This window comes from Aethalodelphis obliquidens, unplaced genomic scaffold (assembly GCF_003676395.1).
Source record: "Aethalodelphis obliquidens isolate GAN/ISIS:26980383/991018 unplaced genomic scaffold, ASM367639v1 scaffold7, whole genome shotgun sequence".
NCBI lineage: Eukaryota > Metazoa > Chordata > Mammalia > Artiodactyla > Delphinidae > Aethalodelphis > Aethalodelphis obliquidens.
Window position 1 is genome coordinate 47822896 of NW_020837951.1, and position 18551 is coordinate 47841446.

Below are 18551 nucleotides of genomic sequence, written 5' to 3' on the forward strand. Positions count from 1 at the left end.
CAATCAATGGAAGCCGTTTCTGCACTTCCAAACTTCCTGGCGTGTTGACGGGAATGGTGACTGGGGAACCCCAGAGCCTGTACCTCATATAGTCCAAATACGGGTTCTTGGATTGTCTGGTTGAAAGTGTGGTGTCTGTCTTTTCCTTGTCTTTGTGTATCTGGTGTATCTTCTAAGACAGTTGAATCATGAGGCCCATCCTGGAAGCTGCTTATGATTTCCTTGTTATTATGATGTTACTTACTGGAGCTGCCATTTGTCAGGCATGGACCTAGTAATTGAACTCTCTGGAGGTCAGAATTACTGAGAGAGGGAAAGCATAAGTATATTCAGTTCAGCCAGATATTTTTTCTGTATTATTTTCTGGGAAGGCTACCATTTGGAACAAATCTTAAAAGAAACAGGCCAGGGCTTCCCTGGTGGCGCAGTGGTTGGGAGTCCGCCTGCCGATGCAGGGTACACGGGTTCGTGCCCCGGTCCGGGAGGATCCCGCATGCCGCGGAGCGGCTGGGTCCGTGAGCCATGGCCGCTGGGCCTGCGCGTCCGGAGCCTGTGCTCCGCGGCGGGAGAGGCCACAGCAGTGGGAAGCCCACGTACCGCAAAAAAAAACCAAAAAAAACAAAAACAAACAAACAAACAAAAAGAAACAGGCCAGTGATTCTTAGCTGTGGCTGAGACATCAAAAAATCCTAGGCAACTTCGAGGTGAGAGGCTGAATGCTTGGACCCCCAACTCCCACCCCAGACTAATTAAATCTGATGCTTCACGGGTGGAACCTGGTCTTGTTATATTTTCAAATCTCCCTAGGTTAGTGGTTCTCAAATTTTGGCCTGCATCAACATCACCTGCAAAGCCTGTTGGAGATTGCTGGGTCCCACTGCTAGAATTTATGATTGAGTAAGCCTGGGTTGGGGACCTAAGAATTTACATTTCCAACAGGTTCCCAGGGGATGCTGATGCTACTGGTTTTGGAACCATACTTTGAAGACCACTGCTCTGATGATTACAGTGTACGACTCTAGATAGCATGGCTGCTCTGGGCAGAGGTTGCCTTTTCTCTGAGCTCAGCTGTTAGCTACTTCATTAACCTCGGCTTCCCTAGCAGGCTAAATAATAACTCTCAAATCCACTGTGAACCTTTTTTTTTTTTTTACAGACTAAAGTATTTTGGGGGGTTGTGCTCTTAGTTACATTGGAGCCCATTAAATTATATGGCAATTTAATTTTGTTAAACAAAACTATATTTGTATCAAATATGTCACTTTAGTTGCTCCTAGCTGTATCAGTGAGCTTCAAAGAACTCCATCTTTGCTGATATTTTTCATTATATTTTCCTGTAATTTTATTTACCAGACCCTTAAATTGAAGAAAAATAGCAACCACAGCATAAGCAGGCCTAAAATGAACTAGATCTTTATGGGCAGTTCTCTGCATTATACTCCCCTGGTATGATAAATTCAGTCATCATTTTATGAGGCTCGCCATTCTTGGAAAGGTTATTTTTACCAAAAATGTCTAAAGAGCATCTTCAAACCCAGTGAACCTTAGGAGTTCCCAAATCTTGGTTCTTGACCTGATCCTGCAGAATTCTGAATGTATTTTAATCATAATTATACCTTTTAAAACAGGTATGTACATTGGCTTTCTCACTGTACCAAATGTTCATGCCTCTCTTGCTAGTGTGATAAGAAGAGCAAGGCCTTCACAGACATATCTGTATTACTATTACTAGCAGAGTAGGTTGGGCAAATTGCTTGGTCACTCCCAGCCTTAGTTTTCTTATCTGTAAAATGGTTAGGAATAATCCCTGTCTCACAAGGACATTGCAAGATCAGATATGAGGAGGCCCAAGTCCCCAGCATAGTGCCTGCTAAAAAGTGCTCTGTAAGTGGGAGCTGTTTTTTGTGGTGTTGATGGGGTCTAAGAAGCTCTTGGAATCCTCTGTGTGGGGAGAGGATGCCATGATCAAAAATGGATATTCACCCAATCCACAGAACCAAATCAAACAAATCATATGTAACTCCATTGTGTCTACACATGAATTCACCATATGTCTACATTACTTTTGTACTTTATTCTAAAGTATTAAAATGTGTCAGTGGAGAACATTGCAGGTCACAGTCCTGCTCTAAAAAAAATAACTTGTGCAAATATGATTGTTGACCTAGTTTTTAGTACTGTCTTTCATTTTTACATGGTGGCGTGATATGTCTATTAGGCACTATTTTTAATGTGGATTCTTGCCAATAATTCATTTAGGCTTAATTAAAAATGGAACTTGATTTAATTAAAGGATTACCTTCACAATAAAAGCTAGGGCGGATTTCTTTGAAGTTTGTAAATCTTCATTCTAATGATCATATGGCTGATGCCTTGTGAGACTGTGCTTATTTACAGCTTAAACCAGTCCTTGCAATACAGACTTCTCATTTCCCTGAACAAAAAGGGTTTTGGAACTTTACCCTCCATTGAATGAAGTGGATGCACCAAGCAGGCTACTGTAGTTTTTCAAAGTCAGTGCTAGTTTGGAAGAAATAAAGTCCATGTGAAAAAACAAAACCAAAATCAAAACCACACCTGGAGAACTCTAATTATTCTTATCTTGATATGTTAATTTAACAAGGTTATGATATGATTATATAACTATATAATATCATTATGTAAATGTATAGTTTAGTTTAAGTCCATTAGGCTCAACTTGTTGCATCAATTATGTGTTCAGTTTCTTCAAGTTAGGAATTTTCTATAGTGGTTCCCAAAATGTGTGTGTCTTAGTCTTTACAGGTGTTTTGATGTGTGTGTTTTTGTATAGATCTGTGAGCATTTTGTTTGGTTGTTTTTATAATGCACAAAAACAACCCTTGAATAATCATTGTAGTATAATGACCATAAAGCATAATTTTGCTTTCCTTCAGTATTTCTGTTAAAAACCCATTTAAAATAATATAAAAATCATTATATTCTACCTTTTCTCTTGGTCTTGATAATAAAAATTTCTGTCTCTTTTTATTTTAATAAGCTAGTGAAACAAGTTAGGCTCTTAGATTTAATTTTGCCCAACTCTAGGTAAGGGTTGAGCTTTCTTCTATAGGGTGACCATTCCTCTCCTCTCTTCCTCAAGGAGCTCATCTCTTCTTCTCACTGCTGAGCTAAAAACTTAATAGTGATATGCCAAAAAACACATGGGATTAAGACCCCTGGATGAGGATAGTCCCCACATCTTTTATATGTATCCACTGGGCTTCTTGCCAACCTTCTACTTCTCTAGAGATTCTTATTGAACATTTCTGCTACTCTCTTCCGCCAGTGTTCAAAAGTTAACCCCTAGGAAAGCACTGTCATCTATTGGGATTTACACTGTAGGATGTACATGTACAGAAACTTGACTTTGTTTTCTGTAATTGAACTCGATTTGATCATGAGCTCCCATTTCTGCTGATGGTGGGGGAAAATAAACTTTTACTTTTTCAAAATAATTTGTTTTCTTCCTTTATACAATTTTGTCTTTAGATAAGGCAGTGGGTCCTGGATTGTTTCCTACCATCCCCTTTCTCTTTCCTTGTCTTGAGAAAGAGGGGAAAGCTTATCGAACCTTATAGTAGTGAGATGGAATGGGTGGAGTGTTCAGGATGTCTTGAGTCTCCTTCTGGCCACTGTGGGTGAGGTAACCAGATTTATTCACCTCTGAGTAGTGATCAGCACCACTGCTAGTGTCCCTGGAGTCTGTGATAGAATCAGGCCTCAAAGTTCAGCAACTCTGTAAGCGTCTACTTTAACTTCACTGTGGCCACCAGGTATTCTCCTCTCAGGGCCCCAGATAGGAGCCAGGGCACAATCCCTCTCTATCTTCCCCTTCAATCTATCTGTAGTTTATACAATTTCCCCTTGGACCGTCATCTTCACCCCAGCCAGGGTTTCTCAGGGACACAGGCAGTATCTTAATGCTAGACTTCTCATTTTACACTCTCTTCATTCTGCAATACAGCTTGTAAACAGCTTTAAAAATATCTTTTTTTGGTTAAAAAAAAAATTTTTTTTTTCCGTATTCTGCAGTTGACCTTATTTATCTCTGTGTTGAATATTCCAGCTTTGACTCATTGGTCCTCTGAATGCATCCTTGCAACAATGCCTGGCTCTTACAAAATAAAAGCTTTTGCTCTCAGAAGTGTCATCTTTAAAATGGACATTAAGAGCCTTTTTTGGAATTCAAAAGTAGAGTATAATTTTATTTTCTCTGCTGGATTCTGCCTTTCTCCTGAACCAACCGATACCTCAGCTTTAGGGAGCACAGACTGAGGGTTAGCAATAATTAAATAAATGAAATTATATCAAATAACGTTTCGGAATTATTTGATATTACTACTTCAAATAAGCTTATGTGCTGCAGATCTTACATAATGATTTTGTCCAGTATTGTTTCAGAGACTATTTTGGTGGGTTTTGGACTTTCATATAAATTAGATAGCCCTATTTACTCAAATAGTGTGTTGGCTTTTCAATTTGATCATAAAATAGTATGTAATGAGGATGCATAAAATATTTACTAATATTTATTGGCAAATTTCTATGATCCCAGACATATTAAGGAGTATCTGCAATGACCCTTATTCTCACTGTGTGATTTAAACAACTATGGTTTATTTTTTAACTGTGTAGGTTTTTAAAACTACAGTTACATAGAAAGCAATTAAAAAACCTACTATGTAGGAGTTCATTGTGACACTAAATTATATATATAAAACAAAAATAAATGTATATTTGGAATTTGCTCTATTATTCCAAAGCTATGGCAATTATCTCTAATGGTTCATAGTAAAGAAGGGCAGAAACACACAAGCCATTTCTTTTTTATAAATTTATTTATTTTATTTATTTATTCTCTGGCTACGTTGGGTCTTCGTTGCTGTGCACGGGCTTTCTCCAGTTGTGGCGAGCAGGGGCTGCTCTTCCTTGTGGTGCGTGGGCTTCTCACGGCAGTGGCTTCTCTTGTTGCGGAGCACGGGTTCCAGACACGCGGGCCTCAGTAGTTGTGGCACACAGGCCTAGCTGCTCCGCGGCATGTGGGATCTTCCTGTACCAGGGCTCGAACCCATGTCCCCTGCACTGGCAGGTGGATTCTTAACCACTGCATCGCCAGGGAAGCCCAAAAATGCATGTTTCACAAGGATACGGTGAAATAACCTCAGCCCACATCCTCTTTCCTTTCCCTCTACCACTTATCCTTATTTACACTCTGATAGTGAATTTTTATGAATGATTTTTAAAAAATTTTCTCTAATAAAATAATCCCATTACAGAGGCTGTTTCAGAGATTTTCTGTGGTTTAATATCACCCAGAATTTACTCCTGGAATACTGAAGCCATATCTGAACTATCCCTTTGTCTCCAGTTTTGGCATCTCCATCCTTTCTCCAGCCAGCTGCCAGGGTGATCTTTTTAGAGAGTACATTGGAATCATGTCATTCTCCTGCTTCACATCTTTCCATGGTTCCTCATTGACTATAGCCGTGGTTCCCAAACTGTGTGCTAAGGCACCCCAGGCACGGCAGTTAACTCACATCAGTACCATGGGATATTTTAAATATTTGTGGGAAACAAAGCAATCTATCCCTTAAACACCCTCTGTAATAGCTCGAGGTAGTTCAGTTTCAACGTTAGATTGGCTCCATTCCTTTTGATGATGTCATATTTTACAAAGCTGAGTTTTCAGTGGTTGCTGTGATGTAAAACAAGCATTGTGTAAAAAAACAATGTAAAACAAAAAAGGTGGCAGTGTTCAATCTGATTCCAAAATCTGTGAAGATGTGCAGTGCCCAAGCAAGAATGTCCCATTGGTAAGTAATGTGGCTACTTAAGGATGAAATAAAAATGTTAATTTTCTTTTAAATTTACGTGTATTATGTTTTCAAATGGCTACTAAGTTTTAGGATGTAACTATTTATTGGGTTTTTTTAGACATAACTACTTAAAGAGAATTGTTATTTATCTCTTTTGGCCTAGAGTCTCAATGAAAAGAAGTACTGACACTAAGAGTGCTGCAAACCAAAAAACTTTTCACATATCTGGTCAAAAATTAAAATTCAAACTCCATGGCAAGGTATGGCAGGCACAGTCCTTCAAAATCATTTTTCTGACCTTAAAATGAAGAAGTAGTACCATTCATGCTTATTACATTTCTAGGTTTCAAATTCCTTATCTATAAGGTTGGGATAATATTAGTACCTAATATATATTAAAAGAGTTGTTGAAATTAAATTAACATGTACTGGCACTTAGCACAGTGCCTGGCACATGGTAAGTATGCAGTGAAGTTTTGGTGATTAAATTAAGCACAATGATATTTGTTCTTAAAATTAACATCATCTCAGTCAAAACAGATACAGACTTAGAATCTGAGAGCCCTAATAGTCTTAAGAGTCCTAGTGTTGGTTAACTTGCTTAAGGTAGTTCAGCTAGTTAGTGGCAATGTGAAAACTTGAAGTCAGATATTTTGAGTCTGTCTCATCAGCCTTTCCTCTACTCTGCAAGCAAAATCAGTGGTTTTCATCCTTCAGAAGGTGTGCATTACGAAGTAGCAGTCATGAGTAGAAACAAGTTTTCTAAGTTCAAGGAGGACATTAAGAAATCAAATCCAATAGTGTCTTTTTATTTTTTACTTATCTTTGGACAAAGATTTATCTGGTATTACATTTGTGAAAATGGGAAGAATAAAATACTGAGTTGTTTGCCTTACCTAGAAAAGTAGGACAATGTGGGCTATAATTTGAATTGATTCTTATTCCCATATTGCTTTTTGCTTCTGTGTCTTTTTTTCCTTAAAAGGGAGGGTTCTATAAAAATACTCATATTTATTCTGCAGGTGGAAACACCTTGCTTTAGTGACGCAAATACCCTGAAGGTGGCCTGTTTTGAGCTAGAGGGAAGTGTAGAAAGATCGTAGAGGTGACATTGGAAGGTCTTTCCTGTGTTGCTACCTGCAGTTTGGTCTTGGGCCCTGGCCAAGCAGAGATAGGGCATCTGTTTAGGCTTTGAATTCCTAATATTGAGAGAAACAAAACTAAAACAAAAAGGAGTAGATGGTGGTGTCAGGATTAGTGAAGTACCATACTAAGCATTACTGCTGCTGAACAAACTTAAAACTGTGAACCCTGATTTCCTCATCTAAGTAAGAAAAAAATATCAGATTATTTCTAAAGTCCTTTCTTGTTCCATGATAATTTGGAGGATCAAATTTATTGTCCACAGGGCCATAAACTCATATTCTACCCCCGGGGCTTAGAAAGGTCACTTAGCTCAGTGCATGAGTTTCCTGATCTGTTGGGTTGATCCAGCTGGGTCTACGGATTATATTTCCTGATATCATGCAAAACAAACAAGCAACAAAACCAAACAAATCCTTTATTCTAGATCAAATAAGTTCAGCATATAATACATCCTATGTTCCTCTTAGAGATTCATAATACACATTATTATATTAAAGACTCAAAGTATCCTTCAGTAAAGATAGGTTTATTTTACTCACTGTCTTAAAAGAACTTTTTTGGTGACACAGTTCATTGACATACCATGGACTGACCACTCTGGACTAGAGTATTTCTAAATCCCAACTGTAAACATTTCGATGCTATGTTTCCAAAAAATAATTCGAGATCAGATGAGTTGGTAGCCAGCTCTGTAAGTCTGCTGAGCTATGCCTTTCACCTTTTATTATATGTGAGGGTCAATTACATTCTAGGTGTGCTAAGTAAACCATGAAATTATTACAGTCAAGTGGTCCAGAATAAAGATAATGGAACCAGACTGCTTGGATTCAAAATTCAAGCCCTGCCTCTGCCACTTACTTGCCTTGAGAACTGGGACAAGTTAAGAAGCTCAGTGCTTCATTTTCTATCATCAGTTAAATGGACATGATGATAGTACCTACATTGTAGGGCTCAGACCAGGAGCAGGGGCTGGTACATAATAAGTTTTCAACAAACGTTACTACTACTATGATGATAGTGATGATTGCTAAGGGAACTTGCAGACTTCTCTCCTGGAGATATTGAGAAGGAATGGAAAGAGTTTCATCTCAGGTTCACGCATTGTTAAATTTTTATCTCCTTAAAATTTCTCCTCTCCATAGTGTTTGCCATCTCAGTAAATGGCATTAGCCTTCAGTCAGTAGTGCAGGCCCCAAACTTAGGAGGCCAATTAGTAAGTTCTTTGTCCTCTAGCTTCAAAATATCCTTCAAATTATATCTCAAAACCTGTTCTTTTGAGATATTTATTAATATTATCACAGTGCAAGCCACCACCATCTCTTCCCTGGAATCCTGCAATAACCATCTAATGATTTGTGATCCCCCATAGTCCCTTTATCAGTAGCAACTAGAGTGCTTATTTAAAACTTACATCAAATAATTTGCCTAGGGCCCCATTGCATTAGAATAAAATCCAGACATCTAACCATGATCTTCAGAGTCCCTAGCTGCCTCCCTAATCTTATCCCCTTCATTCCCAGTGCTTTGGACATCCTGGCGAAACACAGAAAGTTTGTTCTTACCTTGGTCTTTTGTATTTGATGTTCTTTTTGCCTACAGTATTCATTCCACAGATTTTTATACGCCTGGTTCCTTCTCTCTATTCTGGTCTGAGTCCAGTGTTACCTTCTCAGAAAGACAATCTGCCATCACTGTAATAGCCCCCAACACACTATCTGAATTTTTAAATTTGTTTATGTGTTTATTTTTCCATCCTTCAACCAGAAAGTAAAGCTGCACGGGGGTAGAGATCTTGCAAGTCTTGTTCATGGGCATTTAGAATAAATTTTGTTATTTCCATTTAAGTATATATTTAATGACTGAATGAAGTTTTGCTTGAGGGTCTAATGGTACCCATCTCGCAAGCTTGTTTTGAAGGTTAAAAGAGAAACTACACATAAAGCAGCTGAATTCAGTACTTAGCAGATGGAAGCTGCTTAGTATCTGCCCTTAGTATTCCTTAGTATTTTTATGCCACGTCCTCATTTTCCTGTTCTGTCCCCTCAGAGGTACTGAGAAAGAGGCTCAAGAGACTCCCCTTCCCCCTAATATCTGGAGGGTGCAAAGAAGCAGAGTCAGGTCCAGGATGTCTCTCACTATGTCACCAACTTCTATGGTAAAATTTATTCAGCATTTAAGTTTTAAGAGACATTATATATATTTCATACTCCATACAAATCTTTTTAAAGAGGAAGGAAACCACAAGAACAGATTTGAACCTATGATGGAATTAATTCATTATCCTGTAATCATTTAAAATGTTTAAGATATAGCTAATCATCTACATTTTTTCACCTCTTCTACGATCCAACATTTGGAATGAGTTCTCATTCTATAGTGTTATACTCAGTCTACTTTAAATCCTAATGTAATTAAAATTTTTTATTTCCAAGCTGAAAGCGCTGACCATAATTATGTATCATTTTCCATACCTAATCCATATTCTACCCTTCTGAGCTTCATGTTATTTGCATACTGAATTAGCAAGATTCATATTCAGGTACCTATGTTACTGATCAAATTGTACACAATGAAAAGTGTTGAGATATATCATATGTACAAACGTGTGTAACATGAGCATTTATATACATATATACACATATGTATATATATGTATGTATATATATATATAGTTTAAACAATAACAAGCATCTTTATTCACCATCCAGGTTATAAAAATAGAACATGATCAGTACCATTGACATTCCCTGTGTGCCCCCCTCTATTTACAGAATTTGGTAATAATCATTTCTTTGCTTTCCTTTATATCCCTAAACAATATAAGTTTAGTTCTGCCTATTTTTGTTCACTTCATACAAATGGAATCATACTGTATATATTGTTTGGTGACTTGCTTTTTCACTTTATATTATGTGTTTGAAATTCATCCATGTTGATGAATACAACTGATTCAGTCAGGCTCACTTTAGTACAGAATTCCATTGTGTGAATAAATCGCAATTTATTTCTCCCCCATCTTGTTGATTTGAACTGTTTACAGTTATTTGCTATTATGAACAGGGTTGCTGTGGACAATTTCTTATGCTTGTTAGTACATGTGTGCAAGGGTTTTTCTAAGGTTTATACCTATAATTGGATGACTCTGTCATAGGATATTCTCATATTCAGCTCTCCTGTGTTAATACCAACTTGCTTTCCAAAGTGATTATATCAAGTTACATTTCCCTCCAGTGGTACACAAAAATTCACGGGGCTTTCTGTCTTCCTGAACATTGTCAGGAAGACTGTCAGGCTTTCAAGTTTTGCCAGTTTGGCAGGTGTGAAATGGTATCTCCTTGAGACTTTAATTTGCATTTCTTTGCTTACTAAAGTCACTGATCATCTTTACATATATTTATTTGACATTCCCATTTTCTTTTCTAAGAAATATTTATTTGTGGGGTTTCTTTTTGTATTTGTCTTATTGATTTATGAGTTCTTTTTACATATTCTAGGTACTACTTTGTCTGTCATATGTACAACAAACACCTTTTCCCAATTATTTGGATTGTCATTTCATGATTCCTTTTGATAAACAGAATTTAAAATTTTAATATCGTTGAATTTACCAGTATTTTCCTTTTCTGAAAATTGGCACATACAACATTCTCCATATTGATGTAATAAAGATATTCTCCTACCTTTTCCCAAAACCTTAATGTTTAACTCTTCACATTAAAGTCCTTGAATAGATTTTTGTATGAATTCCAAGGAAGGAATCTTGTATTTTCATGTGAATTTGTAATTATTCAGGCATAATTTATTGAATAATGTGTACATTTCCCACAGATGTGCATTACCACCTCTATCATATATCAAGTCTCCAATTATGCATGAGTTTGTTTCTGAGCTCTCATTCTTATTTTGTTGGCCTATTTGTCTATCCCTGGGATAATGCTATAGTTTTAAAATTGCTCTAGCTTTATAATAAGTCTTAATAACTGGTAGGGCTAACCTTTTTTATCATTTTCTTGACTCCTACATGAAGATATTTAGAATCATTCTGTCAAGTCCTATAAAACGTCCCATTGGGATTTTTATTGAAATTGCATTGAAAGTGTAGATCAATTTGGGGAAGGGGGTTGATACCTTTACAACATTGGGTATTTCTATCCATAAAAATAGCATCTCTCTCCATTTATTTAGCTCTCCCTTAGGGTTTTTCAATAAAGGTTTGTACTTCCTACATAAAGAATTTACACATCTTTATATGAAAATTTTTTCTAGGTACCTCATCTTTTGGATTTGTAAATGATGTGTTTTCAAATTGTATTTTCTAATTTCTTCTATTAAAAAGCAATGTACTTTTATTAATTTTGATAATTAGGAAATGCTTAAGTTTTCTGTACATACAATGATGTTATCCTGAAATAATAGAAGTTTTATTTCTTAATTTACAAACCATTTGTATTTTTTTTTTTTTTTTTTTTTTTTTTACTTATTCCACTGATTCAAAAATCAAAGGTACTGTTGAACAGAAGTGATAGTGGGCATTTTTTAAATGTAAATTCAAAAGGAATGATTTTGATATTTCACCACTGAATAAGATATTTGCTCGAATTTTTTTGTAGGTATACTTTTCAAGATAAGAAAGTTCTTTGATTTCTAGTTTTTAAATAATTTATTATGAAGGGATGCTGAATTTTATAGAGTGCTTTTACCCGTTAATCAAGATGAATATGTAGATTTTTTCCCTTTGAACTGTTAATATGAAGTATGTTTCTGATTTCTAATGTTCAACCAACTTTACATTCTTGAGATAAACACAATCTGGTCATAAAAATTTAGGGTTTTTCTGTGCATTGCTGTGTTTGTCATACTATTTTAAATACTTTTATTATTTATTTAGTTACTGAAGTATAGTTGATTTACAATGATTAAGGTTTACAACAAAGTGATTCAGTTTTTTATATATATATATATGTTTGTGTGTATATGTATATATGTGTGTGTATATATTCTTTTCCATTATAGATTATTACAAGGTATTGAATATGGTTCCCTGTGCTATACAGTAGGTCCTTGTTTATCTATTTTATGTAGTAGTGTGTATCTGTTAATCTCAAATTCCCAATTTATCCCTCTTTGCCCTTTCCGCTTTGGTAACCATGTTTTCTATGTCTGTGAGTCTACTTTTGTCTTGTAAATAAGCTCATTTGTATCATCTTTTTTTAGATTCCATATATAAGTGATATCACATGATATTTATCTTTTTCTGTCTGACTTCACTTAGTATGATAATCTCTAGAATACTTTTATTTCTACAATTACCATTGATCTGATATTTTTCTTTCCTATCTGCTTGTCTGGTTTCAGTGTCAAAAGTTACTCATAAAATTATTTGGAGATTGTTTCTTTGCTTTCTATTACCTAAGATTAATAAATACGAGATTATTGATTCCTTGAGGATTTGTAGAACTTGCTTTTAAAATGCTCTGGGTATAATGTTTTCTTGAAAAGAAGATTTTTTTTTATAGCTGTCTTTTTTTTTTTTTAAAGTGTTATTAGCATTCAAATTTTCTCCCTTCTTGACTCAGGACTAATAATTTGTACAGTTCTAAGACTTTGTCCTTTCTACTTTGTTTTCATATTTAATTGTATTTTGTTGTTTATAATGTCCTCTTATCTTTTAAATTGTTTCTTTTAGTCCTAAAATTGTTTATTTGTGCCTTTCTTTCTTAAAAAATCTGTCTTTTTCTGGAGATTACTCAGTTTTATTAGCCATTAAAAACTAAAAAATTTGACTTCTCTAATCCTTTCTACTGTATCTTTTTTTTCTATTTTCCATTCTTTATTTTCTATTTCTGCTTTTAATTATGTTGTTTTTTTACTGCCAGCTTTAAAAAAATGACTTCCCTTTTTTACAACTTCTTAAAATTCCTTAGCCTATTTTAACCATGTATATGTGTACATATATGCATTCTATACTTTTCCTTCTAAGTGTACTTTATAAGTTTTGATACATTGTATTTTTATCATCTTTGAGTTTTAAGGATTTCTTTATTTTCATTATGCTTTATTTTATACATGTGCTATTTAGAAGTGTGTTTCTTTAATTTCTGTTTTTCTTTCTCCTCCTTTTTCTATTTGCTCCTTTTGTCTTCCACCTCTTTTTATCCATTCTATTATTTGTTTCTACCTTGTTTATAGTAAGAGAACATGATCTATATGACACTGATCCTCTGAAATATGGTGAGATTTTCTTTGTCCCACATTGTGATCAGTTTTCCTTAAATGCCTCATGTGAACTCGAGAATACATACTCTTCAATTAATGATTGTCCATCAGATCAGGGTTCTAATTATGTTATTCAAGGCTTTACTGTTTTCACCAATTTTGTTAATATTCCTTTATAGTATCAGTTATACTTCATAAGTGAAGTATATCAGAACTTCCCACTATCATGGCAGATTTGTCATTTTCATGTTTCTATATTTTTCCTTTTGTGTTTTTGAGGTTCATAGAAATTTGAAATTGTTACATATTCTTGGTAAGTTAAACAACTTACCAATAGATAGTGACAAACTTTTACCTCTGCTAAGATTTTACCTTAGTCTATTATGATTAGTAATAATAAATTGCATTAGCGTTGTTCAAGTAGTATTTTACTAATATAACTTTTGTTGCCTTTTTTCTTTTAACTTTTTATGTCTTTGTAAACATATATGTAAATTTTATCTTTTTTGAATCATCTGATATTTTTTATTAATTGGAGATTTAGTTCATTTATGTTGAATATTTCAGGTGTATTTGTCTTCATTTCTAACATATTACTTGTGTTTGTATATATTTTTTCACTTGTCTTTTTTTTCCAGAATTATTTTCTCATTCCATTATTCTCTTCCTTGAGTTTAGAATTTATGTATGCTTTGTCTATTCTTTTAGGTCAGTACACTTTAAATGCATATTTATCAGAATCTAATGTTAATCCATATTTTATTATCCACCCAAATAATAAAAGGATTTTAGAATGATTTAGTCAGTATTTTCTTTCTGACTTGTATAATTGTCCTAGCTTTTATCTATATTTTGATTCTTTTAACACCAGAAATAAGGCATGCATTTTTTTTCACTAGCTTAATTAATTTATTTTTTAAAGGGATCAGTATTTTGATTCTTCCTTTTTTTTAAGACGTGTATTATTATTATTATATACAGTGTCACACATATGTTTGCAAATGTCCTTTCTTCATCATTTCTTGAATCTTATATATTCCTTTTGAGATCATTTTCTTTTTCCTAACATATAAGCTTTAGAAGGGCCTATAGAGAGAGTCTCTTGATTCTAAACACTGTTTCTATCGATTGGTCTGTAAATCTTTATTCCACCCTCATTACACTGGACGTTCTTGGTTGACTTTTTCTCTCTCAGTATTTTGAAAGTATTATTCCAACTACTGGTTTCCACTATTGCATGTAAAAATCATCATTCAATGTAGATTTTTATTTTAAATCTATTTTCTTTGTTTATGGTATTCTGAAATTTCACTATGACATATTTAAGTATGTATCTCTTGTTGTTTATTCATGGGATATCTTGAATTTCTTAAATATATAAATCACTATCTTAGAAATACTAAGTTATTATCTCTTCAAATATTTCCTCTGTCCCATTTCGTCTTTCTTCTTTTTTGTGAACTTTGAATAGATCTGTGTTGCTGTTTCTCATTCTGTTCTCTAGCCTTTTAGCCTCTTTTATATTTTGCCCCTCAGTGCTACACTAGAGTAATTTCTTTAGATTTATCTTTTAGTTTGACAAATTTTTTGTCAGCTTTGCTCAACCTCCTGTTAAACTCATTTATTAAGGTTTTGATTTCTATTATAGGTTTTTATCTCTAGGAGTTTTATTGCTTTCTTTTGCAAAACTCTGTGGTTAATTGTTTTTTTAAAAAAATAAATTTATTTATTTATTTGGCTGTGTTGGGTCTTTGTTGCTGTGTGTGGGCTTTCTCTAGTTGCAATGAGTGGGGGCTATTCTTCATTGTGGTGCGCGGGCTTCTCATTGCAGTGGCTTCTCCTGTTGTGGAGCACGGGCTCTAGGTGCATGGGCTTCAGTAGTTGTGGCACACGGGCTCTAGAGTGCAGACTCAGTAGTTGTGGCACACAGGCTTAGTTGCTCTGCGGCATGTGGGATCTTCCCTGACCATGGCTTGAACCCGTGTCCCTTGCATTGGCAGGCGGATTCTTAACCACTGCGCTGCAAGGGAAGCCCTCTGTGGTTCATTTTTGAAGGTCTCTTTTTCCTTTGAGATACTCTCAGTGTCATCTTCTATTTGTTGCACTGAAAGCATTTATAGATGCTAAATATTTCTGGGTTTTACAGGACTGCCCCTGCAGTTTGTGTTTTCTGCTGACTATTTGAGTCTACTGCTGCCTTACATGTTTTGTTAACTTTTTTCTTATGAGCTTCCTGTTCCTTGGAACTTCACCTGTGGAAATTCTCTCAGGCCTGGTTTTACAGTGTGTTCCTCTAGAGAGGATTTGAGTTTGCTTTGTGTGTGGTGTTAGAGACACTACTCATCCGTCCCTCTTTAAAGTAAATGTATACATTAGGGATTCTTGAGCGAATCAGGTTGTACAACAGGATGTGGGATTAGAAAGTCTCAGGGAAAAGTTTTTCTCTCATTCCCACCTATAGTTAAGAGCATGAAGGGATGATACCCACTGTTGCCCTCTGCAGGAGGTTTTATTTTTCTCTCAAACACTTAAGAGATTCCAGCTATGTGTACACTGGTCTTCTGTCTGACCTCCCATCTACTTAGGCCTTAAGCTTTTCCCCTGTATTTTCTGGTCATGCAGTCTTCAAAAAACCAGGCTCTGGGGAGCTATGGTTTGGCTGATACTCCCAGAGTAAACACTGGCTTCAGTGCTATCTTACCTCTCTGAATTCATCCTTTCTTGTCATTTCTCTCCTCCAATGAATTCTCTTCATTTCTCCATCAACTCAGCCCTGCACTGAAATTAATATTTAAAAATCTATCATTTTTAGTTCTGTATTATAAATATGTCTGTGTGTGTGTTTAAAACTAGCCTGCCATACTACTGGAAGGTAAATGTGCATAGTTTTCACTAGAGAACTTCTTTTTATATTCAGATGAGCTTTATTTTTATTGTCTGTGTGTTTGTGTCTCTCTGCATATACATGTGTTTAACATATACAAATATATGTTAAACAATTTAAAGCTATGGATAAATAGCATCATAAATTTTTATTTTGCTAATAATCAAACAATTTTAGCTCTACATACAGAAAATAACATATACTATGGATGGCATTGTAGATTTAGAAGTTGTTCCTGTGCTAACATGTCTTCTCCTATCCCCAAGGTATCTCTCTTTTTGATTTCATAATTTAGATAAAATTTCAGGCATTTAGAATGAGGAATGATGGGGGGAAAAACCCTTCATTTTCAGGAAATAGCAAATCTTATAAAGTTTCCATCCAGCCAACAAAGGATAAGCCAATTTAACAAATACTTAGGATTGGACTTGGTCACAGAAAACAGACAGTTAACATAGGCCTTCTATCTGCTAGAAAGTTTAAGTTCAGGGCCATAGGTACCCATCCTTGGCAGTACCTGTAAATAAGCAAATTGGCAGAGGACTTCTCAGAAATGTGACCTTGCCTGCAGAGCTGGCTTCTAGAGTTAAAATGCCAGTTCTTATTATACAGGTGACATTGGATGCCTTTCTTAACCTCTCTAACCACCATTTCCTCATTTATTAAATGAATTTAATGAAAATAATAAATGTGTCTGTCTCATGTAGCTGCTGTGAGAAATCAAATAGTTTATTCAGTTGGATATACATTTGTGATTAATGTAAAGTATTAATAGGCCAGTCTAATTTTTCTGAGTCAGTGACAACATGTTCTATGATTCTGAAATTTTAGCCTTTTTATGCACTGAAATCCAGCAACTGAATTTTGAAGGCCTTCCTGCCTATCCCCCAAATTGAGAACCTACACTTGTCATGTTCCCACTTTTCTGAGGTTGATCAGCATTCAAAAACATCTTGTCTGTTACCAGGAGCACATGTAGATTTTTGTACCCAGGTTAGTGTTTTTTCTATACTCCACATAAGGTGGAGTTTGTGTGCCAACCCTATAGTGACTTCCAGTTTTAAAATCTGTTTGATATGCAGCCACGAAAGCACAATGGTGCATATTCCAAGATTTCTGAGACTCAGGAAGGAAAAGCAAGTCATCGTCTCTTCCCTGAATGCCTATAATTCTTCCTCTTGACATTTGTACAATGCATCCAGGTATTGTTTTTCTCAGTACTGTATTTCTCAAATTAGGTGGTAAATTTCTAGAGGGTGGGTATCCTGAAATGGTTTTCTTATGTTAATTATTCAATATATATTAAGTTTTTGAGAATAATCATATCCCTAATTCATTCATTTAACAAGTATTCATTAAGCACCTAAAAAAAAAAAAAAGCACCTAAAAGAAAAGTTCTAGGTCCTAGGGTATGCATGTCAGTGAACAAGAGATACAAGGCCCTGTTCTCATGGAATTTACATCTGCTTAAGAGAGACTGGAAAATAAACAAGTAAATTACAATGGATTATAAATAGTGGTAAGTGCTATGCAGTCATTAATGGATGTAGGATGGGAAGGATCACTTTGGCGAAGGTGGAGGGAAGGCCTTGGTAAGAGGTGATATTCGAGCTTTGAGTTAAACAATGAGGAGAAGCCAAGCATGTGAGGATGAGAGAAGAACAATCAGGCAGGGGAAAGAGGTTGGCATTTTGAAAAACAAGAAGAAGGCCATTGTAGCTGGAACATAACAAACAAGGCACATAGACTGGTACTATATGAAATCTGAGAAGCTGACCAGGGCTGGATCATTTAATACGTGATTTTTACTAACAGTATTCCAGGTGCAATTGAATAGGATTTACCATATTGACTTCTGTTTCATTTTGTTTCTTCTCCGTGTAAACTTGCTGCTATTCCCTTTGCTTAAGCTATCTATGCCAGTGAAAGTCTCTTTTCCTGTCTCAGCCTTCCACACATAACTTTTGGCCACAAAAGCTAGTTTGATTAGTAAGGGATTAAGGATTAAATGTATTAAGGTCTGGATTCTCTGGGAAGAGATTTTCCCTCTGAAAAGTGAGCTTTGCACATGAAGGGCAGATCATAGCAAGATTCTGGCTTCTTGCAATAAACAGATCACAAATCTGAATAAATTACATGTCCTCCCTTGGTTTAGCTTAATTTGAATTACTATTGTCTAATATGAGTTTCCTGAACTGTTAATCATGATTTATCAACAAGTTGATTGTGAAGCTATTAAACTATCTCTAATCTGATGACACAGCATTTCAGTGGTTACCACACCTTCCTACCCATAGGAAGAGCTTATGAAAGGGGATTCTTAGGAGCTTAGGGGACATCGTTAAACCTTCTCATAACCTTCTCATAGATGCAGGGCCCTTGGTCTTGTGGTTTATAGGTCTCTAGAAGTGTTGACATAGGGCCATTCTTTTCTGACAGTCGCATGGCTTTTTGCATTGGAAGAAATA